This window comes from Triturus cristatus, chromosome 5_1, assembly GCF_964204655.1.
Source record: "Triturus cristatus chromosome 5_1, aTriCri1.1, whole genome shotgun sequence".
Classification (NCBI taxonomy): domain Eukaryota; kingdom Metazoa; phylum Chordata; class Amphibia; order Caudata; family Salamandridae; genus Triturus; species Triturus cristatus.
The window spans coordinates 631,271,751-631,280,946 of record NC_140587.1 but is presented as its reverse complement, the minus strand read 5'-3'; the positions used below and the strand labels follow the sequence as shown (position 1 = coordinate 631,280,946).

General features: G+C 44.2%; 1 protein-coding gene across 1 annotated transcript in view; it reads right to left on the bottom strand.

Annotated features, from left to right (window-relative positions):
* Positions 1 to 2,974: 2,974 nt before the first annotated feature.
* LOC146831293 (dolichyl-diphosphooligosaccharide--protein glycosyltransferase subunit DAD1) overlaps positions 2,975 to 9,196 on the bottom strand; it is a 30,692-nt gene continuing 24,470 nt past the window's right edge. Inside the window, exon 3 of the mRNA XM_085605565.1 lies at positions 2,975 to 3,118. The gene's annotated coding sequence lies outside the window, so the exon portion shown is untranslated. The remainder of the gene's footprint in view (positions 3,119 to 9,196) is intronic.

The window sequence follows — 9,196 nt, the reverse complement described above, 5'->3', positions numbered from 1 at the left end:
TAATAAACAGAAACAAACATTGGCATAGCCAATAGGTCTCGCTTTTGGGACCTTATAAGTATTTAGTTATGCAACTGTTGCATGGCTAAACACTTATAAGGTCCACAAAACGAGACCTATTGGCTATGCCAATGCTTGTTTTTCTTTGCGTTGATGCAGACTAAAGCAGAAGTCTTGCTTATAAAATTGCATGTAATGAGGTATAAGGTGCCAACCAGCAGCTGTCAAACGTGCACTAAAGCACTTCCTGCTTTATTGCCGAAGTGGGTTTTACAAAGTTGTGCATGCTTATCTGCAATTAAAACAAGAAGGTAAAGGAACGCAAGGAGCGTGTGCGTCCCTGCTCCCTTCCACGGCAATACTCCATAGTAGTGACCTTGTGAGAAAAGGTGGGACACGCACCCACCATTAGCACGCTACGATTTTTAAAGGACACACACAAAAGTCAATCTATAGCATGGGAGGACCCCCACAAAGTACACACAACGGATCACCTAAAAGTGGAAGCGCTGTTTAGGCTCGACCTAAAAAGCAGAATAAAAGGCCTGTCAGTGGCAGGAGGTGTGACCTTCTTCTGAAAGGAAGGCCAGATGGCCCATCTTTAAGGTGGTAGCTGCCTCCGATAGGCAAATGAGAGTCACACTGTAGCCAGCCCTTTCCTTTGTCGAGGTAGACAGGCTAGCATCTCCAGTCAGTGAGGGAAAATCTGTTGCATAACCGGTTCTCTTCATAACTCCAGTTCCCTTCATCAGATTTTTATTGTTTTGGTACCTATTTAAAGATTTTAAATAGCCAAGCTGTTTTTATAAAAATTGGAGTGGGGATTTTGCTGTGTTGAGATTATGGATGTTTTGGCACTGATAAATGATTTACACTTGTTCCTTCGAGTTAAGCCTGACTGCTCTGTGCCGTAACTACCCAGGACTGAGATTAAGCTTTGATTTAAAGAAACCTAACTCGCTCTGATGCGGCACAGTAAAATTATTAGTGGATGTCTCCCACCCACCTACACGAATAATCCACTGTCTCACAGGTTGTGTTAAATGTTGTAGCGGTCAGAATATCTGTCCTTCCAGATGGATAGTGTACTTTGTCTGGATTCTCTTTAACTTCCTGAATCACCACGGGCTATGTAGCTTGGTCTCTGTGTGTAGTGATTTGAAGGGGAGACAACTGATTTCAAGTTTTACCCAGACTTCTAGAGGTAGCTAGTGTAGATTCCACAGAATTGGGGCGATAGGGTTGAATATCGTTTACTCTAAAATCAGAAAAGCAGCAAGAAAGACATCAGTACAGTCGCTGGGAGACCCGTCAAAATGGAGCACATGTGCTTCTGTCTTCAGTTGCACTAGGGAGAGAAGGAGCGTCTGTCTTCGGTTGCACTAGGGAGAGAAGGTGCTTAATTGTTTTGAGGTGAATATAGAGGTTTACTGATTGTGCCAGTATGTTGAAAGTGAGGGGTCTATGAAGAACCCCAATGATTTCACTGCCATGGAAAGTGTCAGTAAGAAGTCTTTCACCTTTAACTTCGAGATTCGATTTGAGTCAATTTGTTTTGAAGTTGGATTTAAAAGAGGCCGTCAGGAATTCAATTTTCTGAGGGATTAATTTGAGATAATTGGAAGTTATCCTTTTTTGTAATTTCTCCAGGCCACTTTGTCAGATGTCTTATATTGATGACAGTTTTAGGCAGAGTTGTGTATCGTCAGTATAATGATGTATTCAATGCTGTAGAATTGCAATAAATAATTCGATGCCAGTTAACAATATGTAATTTGATGCAGGTAGAATAGCACTGGTGATAAAGTAGAGCTGTGTGGGACAACACGTTACCTGCTGTGTCCGCTGTGTTCAATTACCTACTTTAACTAATTGACAGAGACTAGTCAGAATTTTGATCTGAACAACTTGAGAACTTTATCCCTGAAACCCACTTTAATGCTCTAGATTTTTTCAGTACTGTATTGTGGTAGACTGTGTCGATTGCCGCTGATAGGTCTAATAAAACCAAAAGTCATATCTCACCTTCAGCCAGGATTCAATGAATATTGTCGAGGATTTTTAGTCACCACCTCTGTACTGAGGCAAGCTCCAAACCTTGATTAGAGTGAAGATAACAGTGAGCTGTCATTTAGGAGATTATTATGTTGCTTAATACATACCTCATTTCCCTTTGTTACTGAAGGGGGATTATTTTAAATTTCGGTAACTGTCTATGATTTCTCTGTGCAGCATTCCAGCTTACCTTGTACTCACTGCGATGTTGAATCTTCACCAGGTAATAAAGTGAAGAGTGCCAATATTGTGTGAACATGTGGGCTCTGTGCAAGATGGTCAGTCTCTGGTCGGACACGGTTTACCAGATGGCCATGGAACAGACTTTGACATTCACCTTCAATACATGCAACCGCCCCTTTGTACTACAAGTAGAGTTCATACCACACTACTGACCATAACCAAGCATTTTATGTTCTTAGACCGTGTAAAATAATTTTGTATTTCTAAAAATGACATGACCGACAAAAAAAAAAACAGGATGCCATTGCTGTCATCTAAACAGAATACATGTCTTTTAGGTCCTGTATGGTCACTGTTGGACAAGACACCTTATAAGGGGCTGATGTATCTTTGTGGTGCATGCAGCTTGCATCACCATCACATTTAAATTGTACCAACTCAGCTGCAAATTGGCAATTGTATTGATGTAATGTATTGCACAGCCACCAGAATACCAAACACCTCACTATTAAAACAGGGTAAAACGTGAGACTAACAAAGGTTTTCCTTTCAAATAACAGGCAATCTGTTGAAAGTAGAGGTAACTGCCATTACCAATTAGGACTTCAGAGGCCATTTTAAATTCCTTTAAAACATGACTGTCCCACTTGTGAAACATGTTCATTCAATGAAGAGACCGTAATGCTTTTGGGCTGGTTCGGTTTTTAAATTAGGTTAACAATAAATAATTCCAAACAAAGCTGTAAAAAACACTTTTTATTATTTGGAAAAGACAAACGTTCTTATTTTATTCAGACAGTGAACTGAAAAAGCAGTAACAATAAGGTGGAGGCGACACTACTGTCAGCTGGAGGAACCAGATTATCTTCCTTGGGAAAATCTGTAAGATATTGGAAATAGAGAAAAAAATTAAAAGTAATAAATAATTAACATCAGAAAAATAATCAACAACAAAAAAATAAACAAAATCATGTACAAGATTATCAGTAGAGCCTATTCGTGACTGAGCATAATACAAAAGTTGTGCAGATATTTGTATTCAGAAACTCACTGGTAAACTCAAGCATGCAATGTCAGCAAAAACTCATCTGCAAACCTGAAAAGGCAAAACGCAAATCTCAGACACCCCAAGACTTTGTACCACTCAGACCCACAAAACACACACAAGTAACACCCAAGTCAAATATTGTTAAAGACAAAAATAAAACCAATCATAGCTGTTAGATGGGTCTCTAGAACAGTTTCTACATAAGGTTGCTTGGACTGGCCCTGGGAATCCCCAACTTTTTTATGGACAAAGAGCTTATGTGGAGGATGAAATCATATCCCCACCTATGGTTGGCAGTATGGAGCAATAGATTTACGCCCCTCAAATAGAAATCCCTCAGACGTGATTGAAATGTTTTCAAGTTGTTAGTCTGGTCACAAACTCCCATGGCTTGTCCATGTTAGGTGCTTTGCCGACTCCTTAGGTAGACCTGAATTGTACTCTTCCCCTCAGGACATGAGTAATACAGCGTGGTAAAATTAGAGCAAAATGTTTCTGGTGCTAAGGTAAACAGAGAAAAGGAGGCCCTGTGCAAAACCACACTGAGAGACTACCTTATCATTAAAAAGAATGATGGGCCAGAGCCCCACTTGTTACGTGTAAGGAATCCCTAGGAAAGATCCCTGCTTGCAAAATTTCGAATAGGTTCCATCAGATGTCACCTATGTTTTTCAGCTTGTCAATTTCTTCCTTCCCATATGCCCCCCCTGTTTGTGTGACGGTATGCCCCCCCACACAGCTTGAGAACTATCTTCTTCTGTATTCCTTGTGTGCTGTTTCGCCGTTGCCATTTGCTACCTAATCTTAGAATCCAAGGGTTGGGCCAATACACCGACTGCAAAACAGACTGCTGGATCAGATAACGTACATAAAAAATGAATGGCTAGCCTTTATTTTTTGTGGGCATTATCTGATCAGGAAGTCTTCTTTGCAGTAGGCGCATTTCTAAAAAGTGCCCTACTTTGGCAGAACTCCACAAATTATTAGAAGGATTTGTCAATGCCACCTAGAGTTTCAATTAATATAGCTAAAAAAATTTAATTGACCCGGTTTCTTTAATAATCATGCCTGTGTCTTAATGTATCTTTTTATTGTGCATTTATGTTTCTTGCTGTTTATATGCATCATACTTTTCAAATTATTTATAATAATCGAATATAGAAAAGTGCCTGAATGTTCCCCCTCTTCGAAATAACAACAAATATGGGCATATGGCCGCAGCTATTTTTTACTAAAATTCGAAGTAAAGAGTCCAACTCGATCATTTTTGGATGGTTCCAGAACATGACACTTTGTGGCCTGTTGAGTTTTCTGTTTCTGAACAATATTGCTAAAGAGGGACGAAAAAAGTAAGCCTGTTGGCACTGCTACTGTCGATTTACCATTCATTAATCCTGTAAACATGTAGTACAATAACCCAACCTAGCTGTACTTTCGTTAGTGAATTCAGGAGGCTAAGGTTAGTTTATCAGCATTCAAACCTGAGACTCGAAAGAGTGCAAGCTGAGTCAGTCTTGGTAGGAGTTGAACCTATGATCTCCAGAACACCGCATGTGCCAGCGGTGAGAGTTCATATCCGATATTCAGTATTTCTTGCGGTTCTAAGTAGTCTGGAGCTAGTAGGAACACCCCGTCACATGATTTATAGTTGTACACAGGCACAACTTGTGTTAGGGCAAGTGAAATTTGCAGGTCACAGGGTTTGAGAGTACACGTTTTCAGGTGGTGATTTGAGGATTGTATCACATAAAAGGTGTATGAGAGGGTGGGATGTGAGATTATATCAGATGGTGTGGCCTTGGGGCAGCCCATGTGAAGCTGTGAGGGTGTTGAATGCGATAGCAGGTGGCAGAGACTTGCTGTGCATGACAGCGAGATGCTAAGCTCTAAACCAGGAGCATAACACAGATCCCTGCACCCTATGCGGTGCAGGGGTTCCCCCAACTCTCAGGTGGCCCCAATCATCCAAGGCCAACATATATCTGTGATATGTGAGAGACTCACCTCATCAAATTTAGAGGGGGCTATCATTTTGCATTATGGCACAGCTCTAAACCCAACGGAGATGGCAGAAGGTGGCACACAGAGTTGAGTACGAGCATTAGATATGGGTCCGAGAGAAAGTAAGCACCGACCTATGGAACAAGCCTGGTATGGGAAGACATGGAGAGAAATACTGCCTATCAGCAGGAAATGGTATTATCCAATGCTCTGTAATATAAAATCAGGGCCTTCGGTGGTCATCTCGCAGAAAATACAACATTCGAAAAAAATATTATTGTCTACGGGTGCTTGTGGAAGACATGCTTCAATGACCTGTAATTTAGGGAATGCTAAAGTGATTCTGGTATTTTACTGACCTATGCTGGACGTTTTCTAACAAGAAATTTAAATAGAGGCACTTGCCAGAAAAGTTTTTAAAAAAAGAGAGTCCCTATGCAGAAAGCAATTCTGGTATTTTACTGACCTCTACTGGTCGTTTTCTATCAAGACAGTTAAATAGAGGCAGTTGCTAGGAAACAAAGTCCCTAAGCAAAAGCGGAAGCAGACAAGTCCTGGGGATAATCTCCAGAGTCCACAAAGTACATACAACAGATCTTCCAGACAGGGCAAGCACTTTTTAGGCTCGACCTAAAAAGGCATAAATAAATATCCTCTCTCCTTAAATTACCTCCAACTCCTGCCTCCCCACTTTGGCTAATTTTCAATGATCTAATTTACAAATCTTTAAAGTGGGGATAAGGCTAGAGCTGTCTAAGTATTGTAGCATGCAATATAAGCATACAAAATGTATAGTGCGTGCACAAACAATATTAACAAACCAAAGATCTCAAACTCACGTATACAATAGAACAGTACACCACTATTATTTTGCATGGCTCGAGATGTACATGTAATGAAATCATGGAAAAATGGTTTAAGGTAATTTCTGCTTAAAAACATTTGCAGCCTTCAAAAGAAGCACACAGTCCAGCTTTATAGCGCCACAGAGTTTTAAATAGGGCTCTTAGTTATCGGGTTCACAGTTTTTATAACCAAATACAAACAGATAACTTATGTCCCCTGTCTATATTTATTTATAAAATTGAAAAGCGTGCTTTGAATAAATTTAAAAAACAATTGATTTTTTTGATTAAATGATCATATTTTTATGACTTCTTCCAAAAGAGTGTCTGGTTCCATCTTTCTTAATCTGGCACCCTTCATATTAGCACCAGCATTCGCTGTGTTGGCATATATTTGGGTGTAAGCTCCATAGTAATTCAATAAACTTCATAAAGCGTGATTAAGAACAACAACAATAAAAATATGTATTGCTCCATGTGCAGGTCTTCTTAATACAGAAGGTACACAATAAAGGAAACAAAGTAGACATCGTAAATATGGAAAACAAAATCAGCAGCAGAGAATATGGATGATGGCATGCTCTTCACATTGACCAATTACTGCAAAGTATTGAGAATCCATTCAGGAGTGACAAGAGGAGGAGTCAATAACATCCACTGGATACATACAGCTACTTTCGGAACAGGTGAGCAACACGCAGCCATGCATTATATAAACTGATCTAAGAAAATCACAGTCCTCAAGGACTAACCCACAAGTAAGCACAGGAGAATGTTCACACTACTATCTGGTCCTCAAGGGCTACCCAGGGGAAACAGAGGCAAGACTCACAAGAGTACACTGGTTATAGTGAAACAAATTACAGGTTCTGTAGGGTCTACCCAGGAGTGAGAAGAGAGTGGACCATTGTCACAAACAAGATACAGACCCCCATTATAAATGCTTTATGGTCATGGACTAGATAAGACCAGTAAAAAGCATTTGCAAAGCCAATCTGTATTGCCTTTTGGATCTACTGACTTGGTCAATGATTTTTAGCCATGCTGTACAACATTCCAATCAATCAATCAATCAATCATAGGCATTTATATAGCGCACTACTCACCCGGAGGGTCTCAAGGCGCTCGGGGGGGGGGGGGGGGGGGGGGGGGGGAGTGCTGCTACTGCTCGAATAGCCAGGTCTTGAGCTTCTTCCTGAAGGAGAGGTGGTCTTGGGTCAGGCGCAAGTCGGTCGGTAGGGAGTTCCAGGTCTTGGCGGCCAGGTAGGAGAAGGATCTTCCTCCTGTTGTCGTTCTTCGGATGCGGTTGACGGCGACGAGGGCGTGGCTGGCTGATCAGAGATGTCGTTTGGGAGCGTAGAAGTTGATGCGGTTGTTGAGGTAGCTGGGGCCTTGGTCGTGTAGGGCTTTGTGTGCGTGGGTGAGGAGGCGGAAGGTGATTCTTTTGTTGACGGGAAGCCAATGTAGGTCTCTCAGATGTCCGGAGATGTGGCTATGTCGTGGGATGTCGAGGATGAGTCTGGCTGAGGCGTTCTGGATCTGCTGGAGTCTCTTCTGGAGCTTGGCGGTGGTTCCGGCGTAGAGGGCGTTGCCGTAGTCCAGTCGGCTGGTGACGAGGGCCTGGGTGACCGTCTTCCTGGTCTCGGTGGGGATCCACCGGAAGATCTTCCGTAGCATGCGCAGGATGTTGAAGCATGACGAGGAGACGGCGTTGACTTGTCTGGTCATGGTGAGGGAGGAGTCCAAGATGAAGCCCAGGTTGCGTGCGTGGTCTGTCGGTTTGGGTGCGCAGCCCAGGGCGGGGGGCCACCAGGAGTCGTCCCAGGCGGAGGGTGAGGAGCCCAGGATGAGGACCTCCGTCTTGTCTGAGTTCAGTTTCAGGCGGCTGGTCGTCATCCACTCGGCTACGTCTTTCATTCCTTCGTGAAGGTTGGCTCTGGCGGGGTCGTTGGTCAGGGAGAGGATCAGCTGGGTGTCGTCAGCGTAGGAGATGATGTTCAGGTTGTGTTGGCGAGCGATGGCCGCAAGGGGGCTCATGTAGACGTGGAAGAGGGTGGGGCTCAGCGAGGATCCTTGAGGGACGCCGCAGATGACTTCGGTGGCCTCTGACTTGTACGGTGGTAGGCGGACTCTCTGTGTTCTTCCGTTGAGGAAGGAGCTGATCCAATCCAGTGCCTTCTCCTGGATTCCGACGTTGTTGAGGCGTTGCACAAGGGTGCGGTGGCAGACAGTGTCGAATGCCGCGGAGAGGTCTAGGAGGATGAGGGCCGCTGTTTCTCCGTTGTCCATCAGGGCTCGGATGTCATCGGTAGCAGCGATGAGTGCGGTCTCGGTGCTGTGGTTGGCTCGGAAGCCCGACTGTGAGGGGTCGAGGGATCCATTCGTCTCGAGGAAGGCGGCCAGCTGCTTGTTGACGGTCTTCTCGATGACTTTGGCTGGGAACGGGAGGAGCGAGATGGGGCGGTAATTCTTCAGTTCGGAGGGGTCCGCTGTAGGTTTCTTGAGTAGAGCGCTGAGTTTGGCGTGCTTCCAGTTCTCCGGGAAGGTGGCGGTGTCGAAGGAGGTGTTGATGATGTTCCGCAGGTGGGGAGCGATGACCGCGTCGGCCTTGTTGAAGACGTGGTGAGGGCAGGGGTCGGTTGGAGATCCGGAGTGGATGGAGTTCATCATGTGGACGGTGTCTTCCGTGCTGATCGGAGTCCAGGCGCGGAGGGTGGTGGTGGGGGGCGGTGATTCGGTCGTGGCGGGCGTCGGTTGTGTGCTGAAGCTGTTGTGTATGTCCGCGATCTTGTTGTGGAAGTAGGAGGCGAGGGAGTTGCAGAGGTCTTGCGATGGGGTGATGTCGTTGTTTCCGGCGTTGGGGTTGGAGAGCTCTTTGACGATGTTGAAGAGTTCCTTGCAGTTGTGTGCGTTGTTGTCCAGCCAGTCCTTGAATGCAGTTTTCTTAGTGGCGCGGATCAGTTGGTGGTGCTTCCGGGTGTCAAGCTTGAGGGCGGTAATGTTGTCTGGTGTTGGTTCCCCTCTCCAGGCTTTCTCGAGGGCTCGGCAGTTCTTCTTGGAGCTC